At 39.1% G+C, this 26,785-nt stretch overlaps 1 protein-coding gene and 1 long non-coding RNA gene across 3 annotated transcripts in view; one reads left to right on the forward strand and one right to left on the reverse strand.

Moving 5' to 3' along the window:
• Window positions 1–26,785, reverse strand: part of Orc2 (origin recognition complex subunit 2) — a 90,893-nt gene that overhangs the window by 54,015 nt on the left and 10,093 nt on the right. The gene's annotated exons all lie outside the window — the stretch shown is intronic.
• On the forward strand, window positions 5,296–11,487 carry LOC138184252 (uncharacterized). Its single transcript, XR_011174296.1, has 3 exons — window positions 5,296–5,477; window positions 9,811–10,329; window positions 10,734–11,487. It is a non-coding gene; the product is annotated as an uncharacterized LOC138184252 (long non-coding RNA).

Genomic DNA, 26,785 nt, shown 5'->3' on the forward strand with positions numbered 1-26,785 from the left:
TTCTAAAATTTGCACGAGATGCGAGAAAATATATTTCCCCATGGAGTATTAATATCGAAAAGTTTCTGTACTGAGAAGTGAGATACCATTAATCATATACGTAATAAACAAACTGCGGATTTTCATGAATCTGTAGGAAATCTGAAACTGTAAAGTTACACCGAATGCACATAATACGAAAAAATATATAAAATATTCAAATTGATTTATGTAATGCTTCGTAGGAAACACAATCTTTTTCCGAGGCCTTACTTCTTAACTTCTGATCAACTTCGTAAAAATTTGCATAAAAGTCCGCAGTCCAATCGTAAATCTTCACTCTCTTTATTCTGCGCGGCTCTAGGACATAACATGATATACAAACCTCTTTATATCCCACAAGCATCAACAAATACTACTATTACACAGCTTAATTTATAACTTCCTTGTATCATACAAACGTCAGAAATCCAAAGTAAAAAAATGAAGAGAAAAGAGAAATATACGAATCATCGAGGCGAAGCGTACGATCGGTCCAAGTGTTAGAGACGCAGAAACCGGTGCGTCGGTTGGGAAGAGAAGCCGTGGTCTGAGCGACACTTCCGGGGACCGCGAAACAGGGAAAGTGAAGATCCACGTGGGCGCGAACGTGGCGGAAGCGGAGGCAAAAAAAGGCGGCGCGATATCAACGTAGAAACGTGGTTCCGTGGACGCTACCGAGACGACAGAATGTATCGAGTGCGGCCTATTTGATCGGGAGGTGGCAAACGAGCACCGAAGAGTGGGAGTGTGGATTACGGGAGTGGAGAAGGAGACGGGGAAGAAGGTAAGAGAGGGCAGGTAGGCGCGTGCCACTTAGCCCACCAAGAAACGCGGTCATAGCCTCGGCACGTCTGACTCGTCGCGTCGGCCCGATCGGCCCGCTCACAATCAGAACCGAGCACCGTTCCACGCGGACCTTTCGGTGCTCTCGCGAGTCCTTTTTCTCTCACCCACGCAACGCGACGCACGGTTAGAAGTCTCTCCCGTTGGCTCCATGGACTTTACTTACTGGAGAGCGAGAGAAGAAAAGAGAAGATCGAGCAAAATTAGAGGATATATACACTCCTGATCAAATGTTTTGTGATTTGGACAGTTATGATATTTGGTTCAAAATTTGACCGTTTATGTATGGGGACATTTTCATAAATCGTTCTCTCCAGAGGCAAATAAATGACAGAGATAAATGTAATATCATTATCGATACAATGTGTAAGTAAATGTCACTTAGAAAGCACGTTGGAACTGATCCAGCCTCCGCAACTCCGAGCGTCAATTTCGAAGAGCATTTATCATCGACTAAATGCAACACGATTCTTAATAAGTTATATACAGACAACAGAATGCCGATTTACACGCGTTATAGCGAATGCTACATTGTCTAATAGATCAACGATTAATTTAAAACCACCCTATATGACAAAGCTGTACGAGTAACAGTAAAGCTACGAATGAAAATTATTGGTATCGCATTTCCAATCGCATGTTTCGATATGGTAATGATTAAAGGAGGATCATGACAAAGTAATCTTGATAGAAATCGGGATGAAATGGGACAGTCGAGAGTCGGGGAATGAAGAACGCACGCGAGTGATCCACTCTCTCCCTGTATCCACCTTTTTCTTTCTATTGTTACGCGTGATGCGCTATCTCTGTCGACGCGTTATCACCGATTAACAGATCGAAATAAGAATAGACATCGCCTTTTCTGTTTCTTTTTCCTTTCTTACCTCCCGATTGATCGTATCTGAATTCTCTGTTGATCCGCGAAAGCACACGAGAGAAAAACGAGACCAACCAAAATTTACTGGTGCAATATGCTAAACACGGCTCTTTTCAGCTCGAGGAACAGAATTACCCTCGTGGCCGACTACGTACACCATCGCTCATGAGTATCTGGACTCTGAATTTCATAGATTTCTGACAACAATACGTGAATCGTCGAAAATACGGATTAATACGAGTCTTTATAAATAAATGGGGAAGATCCATGAAAAATTAATTATCAACCGAGTCATTCCTTAAACGTTCAAAGACTTAAGACAATTTTAACAAATAAATTCTAATTAATAATACGCAAAAGTAAAGACGATCCTTAAATAAAGAATTAATCTTTTATCAAAGTAGAACAGTAAAATAATATCCTCTGAACACCATCTTGACAGGATTAAGACCAGTTCCAAAACTTCGTAAAAGCGCCATACAAACCCCAAAGAAAGTAAAAGGCCTTTGTAACTTCGGCTCCATTTCTTTCTACCTCTAAACACGCTTTTCATCGAAGAAGCTCGAGGGGATCTTTTTATACGCGTCCAAGCGTAAATCTCTTCGTTCACGAAAGATCTGGCCAGATTTATCCGAGTACGATACAGAAATGCACCAAGTAAAACACTTAACAGCTGGCGTGTTAGCTTCGTCGAACAACTTCGACTCGACGCCTTCTTTTTTCCAGTCTGTTCGAATTTGCTTCGTGTCCGTTGTAAAGAATAAATATACGAGCTAGAGGATGAAGAACGAGGAGAAGTTAGACAAGAAGGAGCTTCCGAGTTTGCTTTTTCCGTCTTTGGAACTTGATTTATGTTAGGGAAAATATGCTTGCATAATGTAATATTTTCGTTCATTCGAAATTTACTAAGTTATTACATACAGTGGCACACGAAAGTATTCATACACCTATCACACAATTCTTTTATGAATATATACTTGTGTATTATATGCGTTTTTGACATTTCGTCTATACTGTGATGATATACGTCTATCGTGACAATGATAGTAAAACTTAAAACCAACCCGAAAATGTATATAGAAATTACACGACAACATTGCAAACATACACTTAGTGAAAGATTAGTATGTATACAGCGTGAACAGTAGTCTTAAACATACAATTAGTGCTATAGATGGTCCACTAAATATTGTTGTCTATTAATATAACTAATAATTAATTGCTCAAATACTTCGGTGATCTTTGGGAAGTGTACGCTTCCAATAAATATCTTGTAACTTCTATATATATTTTCAGATCCGTTCGAAAGACAAATGTAATCACGATAGCCGTGTCTACAGTGCTAATGAGATTTCAAAATGTTTCGTATAATGTATACATAAAAAGTTTCTAGGAGTGTTCGTGAGTCACCGTATATTATACGTTTGAAAGGTTTCACCGCGATGATTAAGATTAATTTAATCAGAAACTGTAGAAGAATATTAATGTCAAAGATACGAATACTTGTAATTAAAGATTAACAGTAATGCTCTAGATAGGACGAAATTCACAGGATCGTAGCGTTAAAAACATTGACTACCAGAAGACTCTAGTAAAAGCACCGAAAGCTGCCGAGATTTCTCCCAGAGATGAACAGAACTCGAACGAAAAAGAAAAGAGAACGTGTAACCTTCTTGAGCATAAATTTCGAAATTCCCGCGGTTGAAAAAGGGACGAAAAACGCGGCAAGATACGGAGTAGAGCGCAGCTGGCGCGAAATGGCTGGGAATATCGTCGAAGTGGCCCAGGGGCGTAACCATTGGTGGGTCGTGGCCAAGAGAGAGAGAAGATTCCTATCGCGGAGAAGTTTCGACTGGACGAGAGAAGGTCGCCGGTTTCACGAGCTGCCGCTCTTTTACGGGCCGACGACGACGATGGGTTGCCCCCGAAACCCTCATACCTCGATGCGCCGAGGTAGAGAGATATCTCCTTTTCCGCGGTTTTCTCTAATTGAACTAGTTCTCGGGATCGTCGGCGACGTTTCGAGGGCCCTGCCCTCGTGTCGTAACGCGGTGGCCACTCGGTTGAATCGTTACTAATATTATACACAGGGTGTTGCAAAACGCAAAAGATTGCAGTAATTGGAAGGAAGAGAAATGGAAAGACTAATACCTCTTCCACTGAAATGTTATTTATTCAAATATTGGAAAGAAATGAAAGTTACCATTAATACCATTGGATACTATGGAAGCTACTGAAACTACGAAGTTCATATTCGAAGTAACTTGCATAACTGTTGGAGTAATCTGAAATAGTTTTTAGAATTTAACAACTAATGACTAGCCTAAGCAAAACAGAGAACTGTTTCGTCTATTAAATATTACAACTAGTAGGTATTCTGTTTTGACTTTTTAAAAATAATTGCATACTGCATTTATATTCTGCACATTTTCGCACCTTCGAATTTCCTATAAATGCAGAAAATATATGCAACCTACGGATGATCTTCCCTTGGAGAATAAATCAAAATGATGATCTTGCTATAAGACACCACTGGCAATAAGATCTTAAAAATGTATCGCATCGTTGGAAACCTAATATCAGGAAGTGTCAGATCTCCGCGAAATAGAACGACATCGTGAGTCGATTCTAAACTGAATGCATCGTTTTCCGTATCCAATTATTCTGATTTCACCTTTGCGCCTCGGCTAACACCGAGAGGCCGAAGTTTCGACCCTGGTGCTTTCACCTCCGGAAAACACTTTCGCCTAGTAGGAGGAAGCCAAGCCTGCTCCTCTCCGGGCTTTTCAGCGTGACGTTCAGATCCGCATTTTCAGGCCGAACGTGTCGATATCCGCCGAACAGAGAACGATTGAATATTCAACGCGAAAGTGCCTCCCAAAACGAAATAACCGTATGGAAAGGGAGAAATTGCAAATCCGACGACGAGTATTTACATAACTTACTCGCGAAAATCCTTCAATATCTAATATACCATACAAAATGTCGATTGTCAATAAAAACGTATAAAGATTCGAATGTAAACGAAAAGATGGAACTGTCCACTTTCAGTAATTTTATACAGTATATAGCGACTCTTATTATTTTGATTCATAAATTGTATCGACCACTCCTACTACGAACATCGCGAGAAAGCGTGATGAATCAAATATATATATATGTATAAGTTATCGGTAATGCTAGTGTTAAACGATATTTTTGACACAGAGACGTACTCGTAACCTCTGTTGAAGATTCGTTACGAAAAGAGAGAGAGAGAGGGAGGGAGAAAGGGATAAAGAAAGAAAGAGATAAAAATGAGACATGCAGAAACTTTCTCGACAGACTGAAATTGCTCCGCGAGGCGAGTATGGGTGTCGACACGGCACCGAACGTAAAGAGAGAATAAACGGACGTGTTTGATCGTGGCCATAGAGAATGAACAGCATTAACAGTAACGTAATCGGTCCCTCTCCTGTTCGTATATCTTTTTCGAAGACGAGGCGATGTCCTACATTTGTGGCACGAGGCTCCCACCGTGTCTGGTTGCCCCTCTTTTCCACCGGTTCCTGGCCCCGGTTATATTTAGTCGATATTTCATCCGTTTCACGCCGAAGCCGGTTAAAGCTGATTATTGCGCCAGGTCGAGGTGGCCGTTCAAAGAGGACGAGTTTTTCGATAGCTTTGCCGAGACGCGCTACCTTTGCACGAAACCGATCCTACGATTATCCTACGAACCAACATGATAACATCGCGAGTAAGTACATTGGGATAACCAAGCGTCTAATGTGATCAGTGAGTTTTAATTATATCTAGTATTTATTAGTAATCATTACAAGCATTACATTATTGTTAACGGTTACTAATGCAAAGCTTGAAACAACTGTGTCTAACGCGATCATCGAGTTGAAAGTACTTACAACTAGTTGCCAATTGTGAATGATAAAATTTGAGTTAGATTTCTCGAAAAAGAAGCCTCCAATTATCATTATATAGTCATTTCCCAGAAAAATAAGAATTTCGAAAAATATTATATCACCAAGTCCGATTATCCATCAACCTTTACCTCCCTAAAGAAAAGTCCCAGAAGTCCATCCGTCAGTTCCCCCATGCCCAAAAAAAAGTTACCTCAGAAAGTTCAACTTTTGCCTTACTAAACCAAAATCTTTGTCGAAATAAGTCTTCGATCCCCACCGAACAATTTCCAAACTCCTCGCTACCGTTCTCCCAACATTCAACTCAAAACCCAACAACTATACGATGAAGAAGATTCCCTACCCTGTAATCTATCTCTCAATAGTTTCTTGTTCACCAATAATCTCGACCAATCCCGTATCAGGAAAGTTATCGCGAACGTACGAAACGAGCTATCCCTCCGGGCAGTTCGGGACGCGAGCAGTCGGAAAGTTTAACGAAAGACGGTTTCGGTGTCCAGCCACCTACGCGGCCAGGGCGGATACGATAAAAGGACGAAGAGGCAGAGAACCACTTTAGGTCAACGATGGGTGAAGTAGGTGCGAGTTAGGTTAAAGTAGGTAAATAGCCTGCCGGTGACCCGTCACCTGCGTTCTCGTTCTATCGAGAGCAACGTCTCTCAGTGGGAGGGACCCAACAGAATGAAGATAGTCTTCCCCACTCTGATTCACGTTCGTATACACACAGTCGTATACACGATGCAAGCGTTTGATCGTAGTAAGCTGGTTGTTCTTGTTCCGGTAGGAATGTAGGAATAGTCGCCACATATAGACAGGGATCTGATCAACTTTTCGCCTATTAGTGCGACCTGACATGCAAACACTTCTCTGGTGTAGGTTATATTTATACAACGTCTTAGCGAAATGGTACAATTTGAAGGAAGGTGAATGTATTTGGTTGATTGGAAAGTTCTGTCGCCAGATTTTGTTTGTGTATTTACAATTTTATTTGACGATTTTTATTTTTATTTTTTATTTAACCTGCAGTTAATCGAGATACGTAGGATGAAAATTTATCCGATTAAATTTTTGTATCAAAGTAATTGGTAAACGTCAGTAAAATGTTCTTGTCGATAGAGAAACGACAATTGGAGAATTTAATTGCCGTTGAAAATTTAATAAAGCGTCTTGGACGTTGCATATTTAAAAGCCCTCCGGTTTTGACATCTGACAAGTTTGAAGAAAATTCCTTGTCGATCCTAACACACCGTACGATATTACTTCACTGGAAGACCTATAATCACTGCTGATCAATCCCATTGCATCATCAATTCCCCCACGACGAGTCACTTTTCCGTAATCATTAATATCGAAACAAGTAATCAGACGTTCCATTCCCGACACTGATCCTCTCCAAAGGAGGTTCAACCAGATGCATCAGGCTACTGAATGATTTATCGGAAGACGCCAGGAATTGCCTCTCTATTATACCATAGACGGACACTCTCTCTCTCTCTCGCTCTCTCCCCTCTCTCTCTCTCCCTCTCCCTCTATATTAAGTCACCTGTGTTCATTATCCCGATAGGTCCGCACGAGCGTGATCTCCGGTTTTTCTTTTTTCGATCAGCGTAGCGGTATCGACGAACTTTATGCCAGCGATGCTGGCCTGGTTTCGTTGTTAAGCTGCCTCCTAGATACACAAACTATTAATCTGTTAACCTACCTGCCAGCCAGCGACCGCTTACGATCGCCGCGCGCTCGTATCGACCGACCTAGACGAGAACACGACGATCCTAGTGCTGATGGCTAATCGTTTCGTTGTTACAGTTGGATGCCAACAGGTTTCCCCCATTTGAATTTGTAACGAAGCAACACAACAAATTTATGGATTACACGAAAATCCTGAAGAATCGTTTTAAATTCTATCTGACCTTAGGCCTCTGACCATGACCTTAACTTGTTGCGATTCGGAGACGTTTTCTTGACACGAAGGTTCTTCTCGTTTCGAATTGGTAGCGAGGTGGTTTAAAAAGTGGCCACAAAATTTGCAGTCCGCGTGAAAATTCTGAATAGTTCTATCAAAATTTTTGTGATTCATTTAGTTATTAAAGATTTAACTCTTTATATTCCGAAGATAGTTTAAAGTACCATTTTCATTAAAATACTGCTACCAGAGATTGAGTCAAAAAATCAATTCATACAAAGAAAAGTCATACAGTTTGTGATAAGCATTGAATATTTTATTAAATTTAAATCAAACTAGGCTATGCACTCCTATAACGAAATGTACGAGGGGTTTCTATATAAGACTTTTATAAAAAAAAATGTAAGCCCACAGTAGCTTGCCAGTATTAAGCACGAAACGTAGCTTTTTCCACTTGTTAAGATTTCAATTTACACTTCAGAAGAATGCAGAGTCTTAAAATATGGGTAATTAGAATACTAAAACGGCATTCCTAACACGACTTTTACGACACTTTTACGATCTCGCGCTGGGTAGAAAAAGAAACGATATTCTCGGTGTCTAAAGATTAACAAGAACCTCTAAAATGCTTCCGTTTAAAAAAAAGGACGCCCCCCTCGAGCAACGATTTAAAATCCTGTAGATTTTGCGCACTGGAGAGTCGCTCGTAATTAAATGAACTACATTTTGCGACTGTGTCGTTGTGCTCGCGTATGCACACAAACGAACAGTAACCCCGTTTACGAGAGAAACTCTTTCGCCTGATACCCTGTGGCCCGCGACACAGTGAATTATCGTTTTAGAACGTACTCCCGGCTTAATTAAACAGAAACGGAACCTACTTTCCGAATTTTCGAGCGGACACCGACGAAAAACATTGGACTGGTTTGAATTCAATGGTAGCGCGTCCGGGGTGAAAACGAACCCAACTTTTCTTCCTCTCTGGATTTTGTTTTAGGAACGAACAGTTGAAACGGTAAACAATGTAAGTGCCAAAAAGAGTAAAAGACGAATCTTTTTAGAAATTTCGCAGCGCGTATGTTGAGAAAAGATGAAAATACAAGAATAATTTATTATAACTTTTTAGGCTAGTGCAAGATATTGATCGTAATCAATGATTCAATCTGGTCATTAGACCGTGACTGGAAAAAATCAGTTATTTGTAAAAAGCGAATAGTCCGTCGTTTATCATTTCAACTTCTCGAATAGTGGAATGATTAATAAACATTACTCGTGGAAAGACTTGATTTCCTTTCTCGTCCTCAGGAAGCGACATTGATGAGTAAATTATTTCCATATATGTAAATGGGAAAGGAAAAAGAGGAAAATTATATATATATATACAGTCTTCTTTTCCTGAAATTCATAACTTTTCCTTGCAAAAGAGTACTGGATTTGCTATGCTTCGATTGCGTTAAAAAACTCGGAGGTTTGTACGATATAAACACATTCTACATACATATCTATATACATGTACCATACAAATAGAGAGCTAAAAATGTGCTAGTAAATTAGAACTTCAATTCCCATAAAACTAGACTTAGATACACTCTTAGGTCAGGGACAGAACAACAGATCGATCAGATCGTACACTGTACCAACTGTGTGCAAGGTCTGCCTGTAACACACGCATGTTCAAGGAGCAGAACAACACGTAAGCCAAGTGTTTGCACGTCGCATCGATTGAAATTGTTCTTCGCACTGTTGGGGCGCAATTAAAAATTTATCAACGATCTCACGAATAGCCGCAACGATTCGTAGACAAAACAAGGAAAGAAGAAAAGCCGTTTTTTCACTTTGCTCCCGCGAGGTTACACGACCAAAAGTTAAAAGCGAGTACCATGACAAAAGATTACATCATGTAGGTACATACTTTGAACTCTGAACTTTGAACCTTTCTCTTTCCTTCTCTCAACTGCTTCATCCCCTTTGTATATCGTTTCTTCTCTCCATTCTTTCTTTCCTTTTCTCTCTCCGTTTATTCTTTCTTTCTCGTCCTTTCTTTCCTTGTCGTCATTTCATTTTTCTCCCTCCTACTTTGTTTTTTCTCCTTCTTTTCTCTCGCTATAAACTTTCCCAACAATCCAACGAAATAACACATCGTTATCAATTTTATAAGACTCAGTCATCGTTCACCTCCATCTCGATCTCATCAATCGGTCAAACCCGTTCTCTCAAAAGTTTCACAGAGCTGAATCTATTTTATCGTGTAGAGGCGCTTCTTCTTCGCCGATTTTCTCGTCACGCGGCAGCCTGTGTAAGAAGAGCGAAGGATAAAGAGAGGAAAAATCGAGGGAGGGCCGCCGGGAGGAAGATGAAATACGAAGAGGAAGCGGAGCTAGCCCGGCTAGCACGGACCGATCGATAGAAAACACGCTGGGCGCGTTCGCGTGTAATGAGGAAGTGTTCTCTCGCAAACAGTTACAAGTGGAGTAGGTTACGTAGATAAGTCGTCACACATACGGCCGTGTGTAATTCTCTCCTGGCGAGTGGGCATGTGGGCTCTCTCGATACCAAGCCGCCGCGACCGACATTACAGGTGTAATATGCAACGTAGCCAGTTACATTTACTCCGGAAAGGGAGACGAGGTCTCGAGAGAGAAGAGAGAGAGAGTGAGAGAGAGAAGCTGCAGTTTAACGTCGATGGAAAATGGATCGACCGATTCAGGAGACCAGGCAAAATTGCCCCGAGCCGCTTCGACCCAGGGAATCGATCGTGCAAAAGCGTATCGGTGGGGACTTAATGTTTTTGGATAATTGATTTTTTCGTCTGCGTGAATTCGCTGATTTATCTTTTCTCCTTGAGATAAATAAATTCGTGGTAATAACTGAGCTGCGGACTTTTATGCTCTTATGGGAGTTTCGGAGATACAAAAATACACAGAGCGCATATACCACCAAAAATATATTAACGATATACGTATAAAAATAATAAAAATATAAAATGTTTATTCAATGTTTTATCTATTGTTCAATATGGTTCAATATACAATATCTAAAGTATAAAATATACAAACTAGAATGAAATGTAGAGTGAAACAAATCTCCGCTTAGCTTCTATTTCTTTAATTGTACTCACAAAAATTTAAATCTGCATGCGTATCCACAGTTTAATGGGAAATTTTGTCTCTTTCAGACGTTAAGTACCAATTATGAAAATGAGAAGTTTAGAAAAAGTTAGCCGTTGAAAGATCCATTTACAAGCTGCATCTCAGTATACAGTCAACGTTCGTATATCTAGCGATGTTGCTAAAAATCCAGCAAAGCACTCATATATTTAATAAGTGATAGCATACGTTCGTTTATGTAGCTATGTTAATGTTCTTGAAAAGTACACACGTTTAATCTCGTTACACCTACGTCAATTTCATCATCTTATGTTGAGTAGCTGATGCGTTTATTTAGGTTTTTGGGTAATAAGATTTGCTGACGTGTCATAACTGAAAGTGGAACAGATGACCGCGATTTTCTGTATGAAACTTAATAAATTTCCAAGTAAAACGTATCAAACGCTGGAATTGCTCTGTCAAAATTAACAACGTTTGGATGATGCAAATGTTTTTAACCAAATTTTCAGAGAATCCGAGAGATTCGAGAGACAAAGGGAACGAAAGTAGAATATAGGGGAAAAATGTTGAAAAATATTACAAAGGAAATTTAAACGTTATTTCAGGAAGAGAACTTTTTAATTCTTTTCATTCATAATAGAATGCTTTCACAAACTGACACGGTTTATCTTAATTAGATTATAATATTAATGAAATTGTATTCAATAATACATTTCTGTAACGTTTATTGTATCAATTTGTTATTAATCAATTAGCCTATACTTACTTAGTCACTGCATTGTCATATTTTGTATATTAATAAATTACGAAGCTAATTTGTACGCAGAATAAGCATAATAATGACACTTTCCAGATTCCAACAGTCACGCTTTTATTTATTAAAATTGTTTATCGTATTGTGATATTTTCGACAGAATTTGATGTTTCTTTACAAATAGAAAGACAAATGTTACTTCCTATGATATTAATCTTCTTTCGGAGAAGTTGCAGTTTCAGAAAACGATAAGGTTCAGAATGCTAACGGGATAAGAATGTCGCATTAGCGTGAAGTAGATCTGATGTTCGCGAAGCAAAGTAATTGAAACGAGAGAAGTTCCGTTCCAAAATTGCGAGATACAGCAATTAGGAAATTGAAGAACATGGAAATATACAGAACACTGAAAATGTAAATTCGAACACTTTCGCGATCCGTTTCGAACTCGGAAATTAGAGAAAGATCGTTTGAAAAGTTAAGAATCAAAGATCCGAAGGCTAAAGGATTTCGAAATCTGAAGATTCGAAAATTTGAAACTTTGAATGTTTAAACCTTAAAGATATAAAGATCGAAAAGTACAAGAATCGAAAGATATGAATATTTGAATATTGCATTTGAAATTTGAAAATATAAAGACTTGGGAATTTGAAAATTCAAAAATCCAAAGGTATAAAACTTTGAAAAGTGTGAAATCAAAGATAACAAAAATTGGATCAAAGAAGCAGCCAGCGTGCAAACCAAAGTAAAATCCCTCTATCAAAAGCCTTTGGTCTGTGCATTACATACGCGTGCTTAATGCGCCTATACTTGTTCTCGCGTTTTATCAGAACATATCGGTACAGTGGCAGCGATGGATCGCATTAGGCTTGGCGTCGGGAGTCGCGGGCGGCGCGCGCGTTTTATAAATCCTAGATGAAACGTTTCCTATCGGCGTTATCTGAATTGGACGGTGACCTGTGCTCAATAGAGGTGTACAGAAAGGCCAGCGCGCAGCGGCGAACGAAACGAGGCTTTGGTTTGGATATCAAACTGGCCAGCGCCTGTTGATATTAGCATTTATTTATATCTCCTGACCTCAAATATGTGTAACGTGCTCTCCCCCTCTACTCGTGACTCGTGACAGGCTTGGCTATACAGGCACGCCTCCGTTTTCGAGGTTACGTGCGAGCTGATATCGAGTTCCATCAAATTTTGTCGGTGCCGTAACATCGGTGTCTCTTCGCAGTGATAACGCGGACGTGGTTTGCGCGGAACCATTCGCACGCCATCGCACCGGTAACGTTCGGTCACACTATACTTTCCAGCTTTCCAGCAAGGATATCCTTCTTCCCAAAGCGTTCACCATTTTTCCTTGAACTCATCTCTTGTTCTATGAACACATTGGTACACGCTCGATCGACGAAGCTGAATGAGAAGATTTAACACTTACGAGGACAAGATGGCTGTAGCTGAGCGTCTGTTCTTTTTTAGATCAGACAATATCGACTATCTACGTATTAATACGAATATCAATATCGTAAGATAATTCTGTACGCGGTTCTGAGAATCCCTTAAAATTTCTAAATATGTACTTGTGAAAGAGCTAAATAATTGGAGTTTCGCCTGTTACGGGCGACTCATCTTCGAGAGAAATCTGAATTTTTATTCCCTTTCCACGACTTTACTTTCAGCTTATATCCAAAACTGTTATATCCGATCGATGGGAAAACTATCGTGTAGGTTATTTGTAAAAAAAAGCCGAAGATGGCCTAAACTATATCTTATAACAGGATACTGCCTCAAGGGTGAAAGACGAAGGGGAGCGACTCGAGAAAATAAGGTTTATTGACGATTCTAGAGAGATTTCATGGAGGTGGGCGATATCTTTTGTTGGACGAGTTTTATGTCCGATATCTTATAGCGTGGTAGTCGATTGGCAAAATATATTGGTTAGGCTATTGCTGCTGAGATTCACTGGTTATTTAAGAATTTATCGGAGACTGGATTAATAAAGTACGAGAGGAAAATGTTCGTTGGATCTTGCAATTCAACAACTCATCGTCTCACGCTATCACATCCAATTATAGTTTTTAACCTTCAGTTTTAATTCTACAGACCAACCTCGGATTTAGATATTATTTAACACGGTACTACAGAGACCTTACCAATTAACGCTTAGCCAAATACATAATAAAGAAATTACGATGTATGTGATTGAAAGAAAATGTACACTGGTTTACGAATTGAAGAAGAATTGGCATACGAATGGGTTATGAGAGCGTACGAATCCGTACGATTACACAGCGACTTCATAGCGAAGCAACATTATCTCTCGGTAGATGCGCGCCGCCAGAAAAACCGTCTCGTACAATGAAGTATTCAGAGGCGGTTAATGTAGAACAGAAGGAAAGCCACGATCGTGAAACCGGCGAGGATAAGTAGAATAGCAACAGTTATTCCAAAACAGATCAGCAGATAAACCTTCACCAGTCATGTTGGTCACAGCGTGAACCGCGCTGGTGAACGCGCCAGAGAATCGAGTTCCTTTAGTTCGAGCCGAACAATCCTTCGTTCTTGCAACTAAAATTAGCATGATCCACGATATCGGGAATAATGTCGAAATTCTCCATTCGAGATCACTTCAACATTTTGCTCTGGTTACGTTCTCCTCGGAATGTTATATACCGTGCACGCTTTTCTAATTAATCTTCCGTGAACGATTTTATCTTCTTAATTTTTCTAGTGTTCCAGGCTTTCAAGAAATCTGTGTAAATCCTAAGATATTTATCAATGACGTATTGTGAAATCGTGTTTAAGCCACGTGTTTGTCATCTGTTATTCAAGAAAAATATTCAAGGATTAAATTTCCTTCGAAATCGCTAGAATATGGAATGATGAAATTTGTTGAATAATTCTCTAAATTAGCGATGAATGTAACGGATGAATGTAACGATGAATGTAATCGAGAAAAGGAATAAAGATTATTTTCAAAATTTGTTTAGGATAGCCACATAAAGAAGGTAGTAAGTAGGGTCGATAAGAGCACAGGTTGTTGAACAAAAGATCTCCACTGAAGAATATTCTTCGATGTATACAGCTTCCAGCCATTTTAGCCAACAGAAGGAACACGAGCCAAGCGACGTGTCCTTTAGAGCACACTGCCGATCCTTCGATCCCTTCCTGCCATAAAGGAAACTTTCCCTTCCGCTTACTTCCATAGCCAGCGGACTTGGGTGCTTTCGAACTTTCTTTGTACCAAACAAATACTATGGAATCGTCTTCGAGGTTCTCCTTCGGATATTCTACTTATACACGTATTTTTAAAACTGCCTGGACTCGTTTCGCCAGACGGTATATGGCAGCAGGTTTCTAACAGCACGTTCTCGCCGGTATGATTTACTAAATCTGCAGAGCGTTCGTCTCGACGCGTATACGTGCGATCGAGCGATCGAGATCGAATCAACGTCTACAGGATTTCAAATCGAAATATTTCAAGCAGAATGTTCGTTTGCGTATAATCGAACATATACGGAGCATATGTTGCGCTACTGAAACTATATGAGCCTCTCTGACGCTTTTGTTCATTTATTAATTTCATCATACAAATACACGATAAATGTTCAACTCCATCTACGAACCACAAATGTATCGTTCTATTCCTTCTTAATCATAAAGAATGATAAAGCAAATACGTATGTATTTAATAGTAATCCCAAGTCCACGGATAACGCAACGAATAATTTTATTATCTTCAAATAACAAAAACGTTCGTCGTTTAATGAGTTTAATCGATAGGCCATTATCGTATCGGCGGGTATCTTCGATTCCCCGGCGTCGAATTCGCCTCATTTTTCAGCCACTCGATTTAATTAAGGTTATCTGTGGCAGCGCTCGTAAAGCAGCAAAGATAACAGATCGTTTTGCATAAAGATAACTTAATATGTACATACTGAACGCAGCGCGACTTAACCGAGACGAACAAAGAGAGCGAGAGAGGAGAGAGAGGGAGGGGGTAACAATCTGTGTCGCCGGCTAATTAAGAGCAATCCTTATCTTTGGTATCGCGCTTGTTTGCTTGGCATTCGCTGTTCGAAATAGCATTACCGAAATTGAAGTTCCAGCATCTAGAGGATAAATTAACGTTTAACATACTCATGTTAATCGAGAAAGAAAGAAAGAAGGCACTGGATGAAAACTTTGCATTAAACACCGAAAATTATTTTGCTGGCCTCGCTTGAGAATTGGTTCGAAAGTATATTAATCGATATGCTCGTATATGATTTTATATCGAACTTTATGGATCGAATGGAACGTTGTATGACGATTATTAACACCTTCCATCCTGAAATCCTGATTTACTTCTTTAATTCTATTTTAAACATTTCAGCGACATTTCATATAAGCGTTGGTGCTCTTAAATATTAAAATAAAGTATCAGATCAAATTGGTTGGAAAGAGAAAAACCGCTGTTCGAATCTACTAAAACTCTTTCTAATCTCTAATATCATTTACCAACCACAAAGATATGCCTCTCTCTCTCTTTCAGAACCGTTAGCTCTTATGACTAATCGCTACTGAAAGTTGTAGCAGACTAAACGCCCACGTTTCTTTTATATCAACGATCAAGAACCCGACGATTATAATACCGAGTCACGTTTATAGCGTGAATTGTAATTCTAACGCGACAAAACGCGATCTTAAACTGGATATCAGCTTAAAGTTGTATTTCCCTATTGTCGCTTACGTTATCATTAAAACGTAGGTTTCTCTTAAAAATTTGACAAATAGAAGGACGGAAGATAACTGGGTATAAAAGAACGCTCTAAAAGAGATTGAGAGATGTAAATTTAAAAAGCAAACACGCTCACTAATAACATTAAAAAAAGAATCTATCCATAAAACAAACAACCGCGCTAAGAACAGTTCAAACAAAGACAGGACAAATAAATTTATTTTAACAAAAATTTAAGTGAATCTAAAAAACAAACAAACGCTCTGAAAAAATGTTAACAAAAAGCAATAAGCACTGCACAAATACAAGTTTTCTAATCAATGTAAAAACACACACAAATAAATTTTTTAAAAAGGAATAAAAAGAGATAATCCTGAAAAAAGGAGACGCAAGGAAAAAGTATAAGAAACTAAAGTTTTGCGAACAACAATGAGCATCGTGTCTAAGATCGAGACTAAATACATGCGTGGGGTGGGGGGATCCTTCGCAATGTGGACATCCTTGGCATAAGCATAGAAAGCTAGAAAGCCTCGGCGGCGGCAGAGACAATGATAACCCAAATAGTAAATGGCGAGCTCGGTGATCCGACTTTGTTCGAGAGAAACCTTCTGCTTCGCGCGAATTCGACGACGAATCCGATGTCGGCAGAGGCAAGCCAGGCCCGTATGCTCTGTTTTCGGAGAAAGTGCATTTCCGTTCGTGCGTAGGTATACAAGACACCCGTGTGACTCAATGGAAAAAAGCGAAATGTTTCTCTTGGTCTTCGTCGGCGATCGACGTAAATGTAACAGAAAAGCAGCAAGGGCAACGGGGGGGGAGAGAAAGGGAGATAAATCAAAGACGACAGATCTCGACCTCGTTTTCCCTTCCTGAAATTTAGCGGCAGGCCGCTTCCCTTATCGTGATCGCCCTGAATCTCTCGATGATTCGATAGAAAAACTTTTGGAGAAAGCAAGAAACTTTGGAAGAGTGAATATTTTCGAGGAAGATTCATTTCTCTTTCAGAATACTTACAGCAGAATTCTTTATACCTGAATATGCTATTGGCACACAGTTGTATTTATCATAACATTTACATACTAATTGATTATGTTGAAATATGTGTATTTCATATCATTTATTATCATTTGGCAATACTTTCGTATGATTACGAAAATTTGCTAATTATTAATAATAAGGACATACTATAGGAGAAAGTGTTTAAGCAAACTTGTATCGTAAGAAAAATAGTATTTTTATTCCACTAGATACACTACGAAATATTTCTACTTATATTTCTATAATATTATATTATAATATAATATATTTCTATAATAATCTATATAATTTATTAATATTCCTGTAATATACTATATCGTCATCTAATAATACGTCTTTAACTAAGAAACACTCGCTGAAGAAAGAACCAACAAAAATGTTACAAAACTTCTTAAAATACCATGTATTGTACGACTGCATTGCTTTCACCCTATTCAACATGAAAGCCAACGGACACAATACCACTAAACTCCCAGTCCAATTTCCCTAAACCAACGTGTACAATCGATTGCATAAACCCCACAATCAAATCCAAACTGACTGCACATTATCGACAACCACGTAATTGGAACAACAAGATTGTTCCCATTAATCATCCCCAACTCCCCCTTTCTGTCACAAAAAGCCAACCAAACGTTTGATTCTCCATTCCTCATTCTCGATAGAATATCTTCAATTTCTTCCTAAACAACAGTGGTGTATGTGTATATAAATAATATATATTGTGTCTATTAATTAACGTTAATAGCCCATGAAAAGAATTCAAGAATATTCACTGCATCTTTTCCAATCATACTCTGAAACTAAGAAATCATCCGAGTAAGAATAGTATCCGCTGAGAAATTGGACGAGCTATTAATTTGCTTGGCGCAAAATCCATATAGTTTTTTAATCCCCTTAAAGTTATGTTTCCACATGACAATTGCAACTTTTACTGACACGAAATGTCATGACTGTCATCATAAAAAGTAAAAGTAGCGCTGTCATGACATTGGACTTCGTGTTGCCTAGTTATTACTAAAGGAAACAATGTATTTAGAGACTGACAGGACAATGTGTTTGAAAGTAAAAAAATTACAAAGCTTGCTAGGTTGTTATAATTTTCTTCTATCACCACTGAAACACTATAATATTCGACAATAAGAAGAAGAAAATTCGTTATCGTTCTTTCCAGCATTCGTCTAAAGATACCCTATGGTTTAACACCATAATTATTTATATATTCTGCAGCCTGTTCGAAGCGTCTTAGCTCGATTTTAACGCTTCGTTCATTCCGCTGCCACAAGGAATTATTAAAATGAGCGGACTGACGAGACTCGTTTACGTTTACACGGCTGCGTGCTGTGTGAATTTAAAAAGGGGGAACAATGCTGTCAAGAACATTTGCCAGCTATCACACGGGACCGTTGTAAATGTGAAAAAGCGACGACGTCGATTTCGAGGACGAAGAATCGTAAAATTATCAGAAAAAAATTTCAGTCTTCCCAACAGTGCATCGGTCGCTACGTAACATATAAATTTCACGAAACTTAAACTTTAGCCTTAGGAAGGCCAAGAATTATTCACGAAACTAGAAAGAGCTAAAAAAGAGTTAAACTTTGAACAATTTTTGAACGATTAGACCTGTAACATTGATTCTCCGATCTCTCACGAACAAATACTTACAAATAAGACACTTCTCAATAACCAGTATATTCTCTGGTTTCACGGTATCGTCCGAGAAAACGTTTTACGAGGATTGACACAACAATTTAATGCTGTTGCAAGCCAAAGCCGGCATTTGCCACCTCGTAGAAAGCCGGTTAGACCTTTTTTTGCGACAAGACGCAAGAGTGCTCGTTCCCTTTCTCTCGCGGTCGAGCGAAATGCCGATCGTTGCTCGCCAGGAACCACCGATTTAATAAAAGAATTTCCTTGCTCAATAGGAGACGGTTCTTTGTTGTTGCAGTCGAGGTTACAACGCGGCTACGAGTTGCCCGAGTCGATGACAAGTCGCGAAACCTGCGATTACCACGGGGAAAGTTTCGACGAGGGATGTCGAAACTTCGTAAGAAGAAAATAAGGTGTGGAATTTGAGAAAGATTATTTTAGAAAGCAAAGATAAAACGAATATCGTCGATGTTTTATATCGATAAAAGTAGATTGAAGTTTGACAAATATTGTGAAATTATTATCGTCGTACGAAAAAGAATCGATATCATAAAATTTGATACTAGAATCTATTCTTTCTGTCTAAAGCAGTACATATTGGAATATATAATTTACTTTCTCTATTAGTCCTCTGAATAGAATCTACGTAATATATTTTCTATTATACGTAGTATGTACGTAATTACGTTCTCCTTTTACTATTTTTATTTATCATTCAAACATCACGTAGAAGTCATCAAGTCTTCACCAATTTCACTCCCAAACCAATCTACATTACAATTACCTTGCTATATTTTATATAAGGTTATTATCTTTTTCTCACTATTTTCATTTCTCATCCAATCATCACGTACAGTCCAAACCATCACCGATTCCACTTTAAAGCCAATTCACTCTTCTCTCTCTCTTATCCGAATTCAACCACTCCTACAGCCAACATCTGTTGCTCTTAGACAACATTCCCATCCGTAATCCTTCGCATGACGACATCTCCCGTCTCGAAAATTGCACATAGTATATACTATCCAAGTACGGAAGCCGGCCACGCGATCAAGGCTTATAATTCGAAGCCGTGGCCCGTGGCGAAATTCTGAGAAATTCTTGGAAAGGGGCGAGAGAGAGTCTCGACGTGCCACGAGGCTTGCTACGAAGCACAAAACATCCACGGTAGCGCTATCAAAGGCGGGGTTCATTGTACACAAAGTGGGTAAAGGTAGGTAACCCATTTTGGGGGTGGTCGGCCATATCTCTCTCTCTCTCTCTCGCTCGCTTGCTTCCTGTTTCCAACCATCCTAACACCGTGTTCTCCGTCTCTGTCCGCTGCACTGGTCCGTACGTACCAACACCAGCAACCAACTGGTAGCTTGTGCCGTGTCGTTGAGTATTGAGCGGGGTGAATGCTCTTGCGCAATGCACGTACAGCAACCCCAACCTCGTCGACCTCGAAGCTCCTTCGTCCGGGTCTAGCCTGGCCCTGGTCGCGATTGATTAACCGAATACCGATGATGTTTCATCCTATTAGGATTATTATTCGCAACCATGCACTCGGGATTACGTGTGCACTCGGTGCTGTGAGGATTGGTTCAAGAAAGACTTGTGGAATTGCTAGTGGGTCGTCCAAAGGATGAGTTCAGAAAGACGAGAAATAAATGATGTTTTTATCTTTATAAGAATAGGATGTTTGATATGCTAGATGGATGGTACTAACAAACACTGATAAGATAAACAAGATCCTTGAATCAGAGGAATTAATCTTGGAGGATGAGGAGGAATGAAAGATTCAGAGGAAAGTGGTACGAATGAGGCAATTTTTAATTTCTACAAACTGGGATAAAGTGAAATCTGACGAAGAAATCTGTATTGCTATAAATATTAAAATTTAAGGCTATATGTATACGTACTCTAGACGTTTCGAAAGTTTGGTTTGGGTATTGAATAAAAATTTGTTTGATTCTTTCATACGATAGTTATTACAATTTTATAATTATCACGTTTAAAGACAGCTTTTCGCGTTCTCTGAAACATTAATGCTTTTGAACGGCGTTACTTTCAAAACAGAGGTGCGACATGACAATTTCAAAAAAAAGTCAGCAGTTAATGGATTAAAAGGAAACGACGCAATTTATCTTGCACGCCACCCTCCGGTAGTTTCGAGCTACGAGGGTAGAGCACAATTTGTGAAGTATAACCTACAGGTCGAGATATTTGCGAGAGCATCGATCCAACGCAACAATACTCGTTTCCATAAGAAGCCATAGTGTGATAAGGAACTTATTGGATCCCCTAGGGCTAGCTGGAAGATATCACGGCTCTCCTTTCCAGGTGAAATATCGAACGAGACGCGAGAGTTACCTTATCGAACAAAAACACTTCCGTTTTTCCATCCCCTTTTTACTTCGTCCTCCTTCAAAGAGGGAAGGAGAAAAAAGGAAAGGACCGCGGTGTAGAAGCAATTAGTCTGTAACCAAGTTTTACGGCCGCTTTAATGGGCTTCCATATAGAAGGAAGCTGGCAAACGCGGCCCTCTTCCTATCCTTCCGCACGAAGTTAACGTGTTTCGCGAGAGAAAATAAAACAACGAAAAAGGGAAGCTAGATGAACGAAACGTTTCCTCGTTATGGGAATAACTTTTCAACGTTAGCTTCGTTCGAATCGACTCCGGGGTTACCAGGTCTGCTGGCCAATTAAAAGTTATAAGTATCGCCGATAAATATCGGTGATCGAGCACGGTATACTCGGTCTACTCGAATATACTGCAATTACAAGTTGTTACGTAGTGAGGCATGCATCAGGGGAATGTATGAAATTCCAATTTTTAATGGAATCGAGGTAAAAGAATATCGACCTCTGTCAAATGTACGACACTTTATTTAGGAATTTCATTCGAAGAATAACCGTAGCTAATTTTACGCCAGCAGTAGCGTAAGTTCAGTACCTCTTGTAATTGCCTAACCTATATCTGTAATTTATGAATTCGTCATTAATTTGTATGTTTCAGTAACGTACACGTATTATTATTACAAACTGACCAAAGTGCCCTGATTCTAGGTACACAGCATATGTGAACGTGGATGGTTTTGGAGGTGGTCTGGGTACGAGCATGTGGCCGATTCTCTTTCGCAGCTGACGCTCGACGAGCCATTTAATGGCTCGTTATGGACGAAGAGAAAAAATGGAACAGTTCGTGAAAAAACGACCACAGCACACGAGATCGTATTTTCCTCTGTTTTTCTTTTTTACTTTTTCTTGTTGCCAATTAGTTGGTAACACCTAGTCGATATAAAGGTTCGATTTTGCATAAAAAAGGAATAAAATTCCGGGAATTCCAAGGATGCCTGGTACGCGCAACCATTTCAGCTGATTACCGGGCAATCATATTCTTGCACAAGCGGCCAGGATCGTGTGTTGCAAAGATCACCTCGTGCACGTGCTCAATTCGTGCGAATTGAATGTCAGTAGCTAAACCGCTTTGCCACTTTGTGCCATGCCAGATGAAAGAATAGTCGAGCTTCCCGTAATTAAAGTTGAAAGGTTGTAGGGTTGAAAGGAGCGAGCCTGTGTCGTTCTTCGGATCGATTATAAAAATAACAAGGACGGAGAGAGAGGCTCAAGGAAAAGGGAAATGAGGGAAAAGGCGACGAATGACGAGCCATTTGAAAAGCAAAGCACGATAAGCCGTCGAGTTCCCTCGCTCGAAGGGGTGGAACCCTTCGAATCTTCCTACCTCGAGCTACCATCGTGCTGGCAAGACAAATCCCAGGCGATTTTTGCTCCGGAAAATTGCATAAGTTTTCCCAGCGTACCCACTTTCTTTCCCCTCTTTTCCTTTTCGTTCTTTCTGCTTTTTATTGTACCACCGATATAGAAGGGGAGGGACGAAGTTTAATATTCGTTGCAGTCGATGGGAATTCTACGGGTTGAATATAAAATAGAGAGGAAGTTCGATCTGGAATAGAAGACTGTTTGATACGCTGGAATTATGCTGGTAAATTTACTATTATTTCAGTCGTCGATTATTCGACTTGACAATGAGTTATTTCCAAAAGGAAAAAAACCACTTACTACTGTCATGTAGGAACTGAGCAAAAATTAATGATTTAAAATTGGAAATTCATGGAAATTTATGCGAAGATTAGAGCCGTGTACGGATTATAGTGTGTCATTGTAAATACATTACAAAAACAAGAAGTAACATTATCCATCGTTATCTCGACTATTTTTTAAGTACAATGTAATTTTAGAGGTTAGAAAAATATAAATAAACACTCAGTAGCTTACAAAAAACACGAAGCTTTTAAGAAAAGTAATTTGCGAACTAATTAATTAAATGAAATAATACACGGACAAATCCATTGACCACAACTGAATGCAATTCATAGCTATAAAAAATATTATAGAACCTAACGCCTTCTGTGCTTCTCTTATCGATGTCTGATCGTTATCGCATTATACTTAAGCGACTTCTCGCACAGACATATGTTCGTACATACAAATATCCATTTCTGTTTCTATTACAATTTTTCGAATATATATATATATATATTCAGGGAAAAAACGAAAGAAACAAAATACGTAGAACGATGGTTGGAGTTAGAAGAGATTACAAAGAACGAGCAGACGTTATCGGACGATAGCGGAAATCTAGAAAAGCGACAGTAACCAGAAACGGCTGGTTATCGGATATCGAATAAAAAGCCGAGGAGGTACGTATGTTTGCAAAGAAGCATGATTCATAGCTGTCAACGATCGATATTTCGATACAGATGGTCTATCGGCGTTTCCTTTCAAGTACTGATGCGATTATCGATAACAAGTATACGTGCTATAGTTGCAATTTGCAATCACCGAGAGAGAGAGAGAGAGAGAGAGAGAGAGAGAATTCCGCGAACTATTAGTGGCGTGACGATCTGCAGCTCCTGTCTGGTATTTAATTGCGACTACAATTGGAATTGAAGCTAGTGGAATAGAATTTAGAAAGTAAAATTCGGTGAATGATTCACGAAGATCAGGATACGTGTTAAGGATTCCATGAAATAATTTGAACTATGTTATAAACCATATTAATCTATTATGGTTGGAAATCTACGATGGAAAAGAATTCTAGATACTGAAAATTCGAAGTTTCATACCGTGGCACATCGTATCAACAATATTATAGTCGAATAAATTCTATGTAATTCTCCGTTCTCTATATGAAATTGGAGGTGAATTCTGTAACTACTCGATCGAGAACGATCCGCATTTGTCAAGCTGACTGAACAGTAGGAGAACCCCATTTTCGAATTAGATTTAAAGAAGAGGGATCTAACAACGACCGAGTAACTCGATTGCTAGAGCAGTCGTCTGGAAAACGAAAGATCTGGATTTAAATCCTGCACACGCGATCGATACGGTCAGCTCCAGTCCTTCCTCGGCGCTTGCTCGCCGGAAGTGGAATTCGTTTCAACCTCCTAGCATTTAATTTCGTTTGTAACGAAAGAGGGTGGTGTTTGTTGACTATTTGAAATGTAAACGATTGCTATTTCAGATTACCGGCTCATGGACGAATACAGCAACGATAGTTCCACTTGAATTTCTCTGTTTACTTATCCTATCTTAATTATGTTTGAGATTATTTATCAAGTTAAGAAGCAGGTAAGAGAATTTCTTAACGCTTAGCGAACTTGACGCGTAAGATAATCAAAGAGAAAATCCGATAGAAACATACACCAAAAATTTGTTAAAATGATAAAATAATAGAATATGAGGATTTTGGAGAGTAAAATATATTTTGATGAATTCTTCTCTTTTATATATTGTCGCGAATAATAGATTATATTCGTGCAAACTATGAACGTTTTTAATCGCTCGAGAAATTCTACACAAACCTATACTCGACCTAATACCAGAACCTTTTTGTACGATAATTTACCAATATAATTATAGTAATTTAACAAATAACTTGCTAATACTATTTGTAAATTAACGAGTTACGAATTACAGATTACAGATTTTCTTTTTATAATCTCACAATTTTACTTCAAATAAAAGAATCAGTTAACTTGTAATTTACAAAATTACTTATAACACTTTATCCATTATATCCATTTGTCTATAAGACCTGCAGCTGTTGATTAGTACTGCTAACTCGTAACTCGGAATTTGTGTATCAGAGTTATAGCTGTTGATCAGTGTTCGTAACTCGTGACTCATAAAACTAATAATATTGATTCCATCGTAAAAGAAGGATTTGACCAACTTAATGCAATCCATGACACAACTCGGTATCATTTCGCTATCCCCACAAAATAGCAAAACCTCGACAGATAAATCACGTCTAGACAATTATCAACCTCGTTAACCCTCGACCGATTGCGAACGTTCGGAACGGAGTCAGAGTGCGACAAAACCTGATGGACGTTCCTTGGATATCACGATATGAACGACAGCTGAATCGACCAGGGAGGAGCGTGGTTGCACGCGTGCCACAAATGGGAAAGTCTTGTACGATCGTGACACATTTTTATCGCGCTACGTACACGCAGTGTCGGCGCGTTCACAAGAAAGTCGTAACATTTTGCAGAGCTACGATATGAAGATACGATAGTGGTGGAAATAAAGTAGCACTCGTGGTGCGTGCAAATGCGTACACACGCCACCAACAACCCTGACACCAGAGGCAAGCACCAGATAATTATCTTACATTATTGCTTATAAGCATCTGTAGTTCGCTCGATTTCGTAATGATATATGAATGTTGTTAAATACCGGTTATAGTATTCGAAGATAATCTTTGAATATAAATTCAAATTGTTCATCTAATTCTTTTCGATCCGAATCTCGATATTACGTTTCTTCCAAATGAAAAATATATTTCTTTTTGCATATAATTAGCCACTAGATCTTAGAAAAATATTTTTATATTATTGACACAAAATTATCTCAAGGCAAGAAACCAAGGAGATGATACTTTTAAGAACTTCTTCGATATTTCTCTGTCAGAAACTATTACAGCGAAGCTAGGAGAATAGCGATAACGAAGTTCTATCAGATCTTCTGTCGTACATGCTACGCGTACTGAACTTCAATTCGCAATCGCTACGGATTAAATAAAAATCAATCTATGCCAAGTACCCTGAGGAGTCACGTGAGGATGTAGATATTCAGTTATCAATGTTGAGACGTCAACAGCGATTTACGTTATATGCCGATAGTAGGACAATGAAATATGAGATATGCAGACATTTTACGTAGAAGAAACATCGCAAAACAATCCTAACATATTTTCTTTGTCAGTGGTATACTGGAAAGACTACTCTATACAAAACATACGAAACTCCATTACCTTCGTATCGTGTAATCCACTGCTAACAATAAAACTAGATTCAAGGATCGCAGCAGTGTTCTTCATTCATAAAGGATTATTCTATCGATAGTATGTCAATATTTCATAATTTCAGTCCGCCTTTTTGTCTCTCATTTTTCTCCTTTCATTTTTTCTTTTGACAATCTCGTTTCATCGTCCACGTTCTCGTCTCGACAAACGTCCGGTGAAACTGTTTGACGATCAAACATCCTCTCCTCCTTTCAGGGCCTCTTCGTCGCTTACCCATTGCTTTGGCGACGTTGTCGGATTATGAAACGTCCTGTACACGCCACTTTCACTATCGCGGCCAAGTTTCATAACTGTTATTATCGAGGTCATACGTAGGTTGGAGAGAAGTCGACAGACAGGCAGAGAAAAGGGTCTCTGCCGTTGATTATCGTCATTGAATCTCTATAGACGCCGATTTCCTCCAGCCAGTCGATCGATTTTCTCTAGGAAACCAGCTAGCAGATCCAGCTAACTGGCTGCTGGACGTTTCTCCATCGTCACGCTGCTAGAATGCTCTTATATCTTGTCTCTTTGACCGTTGTAAGCTCGGTACTGTGTAAAAAGTATCGTATTCTGTGCTTTGTATTTGTCAATACATTTTCCTACGACGTAT

This window comes from Bombus flavifrons, chromosome 10, assembly GCF_040668555.2.
Source record: "Bombus flavifrons isolate JBK064 chromosome 10, iyBomFlav1_principal, whole genome shotgun sequence".
In the NCBI taxonomy this organism is placed as follows: Eukaryota; Metazoa; Arthropoda; class Insecta; order Hymenoptera; family Apidae; genus Bombus; species Bombus flavifrons.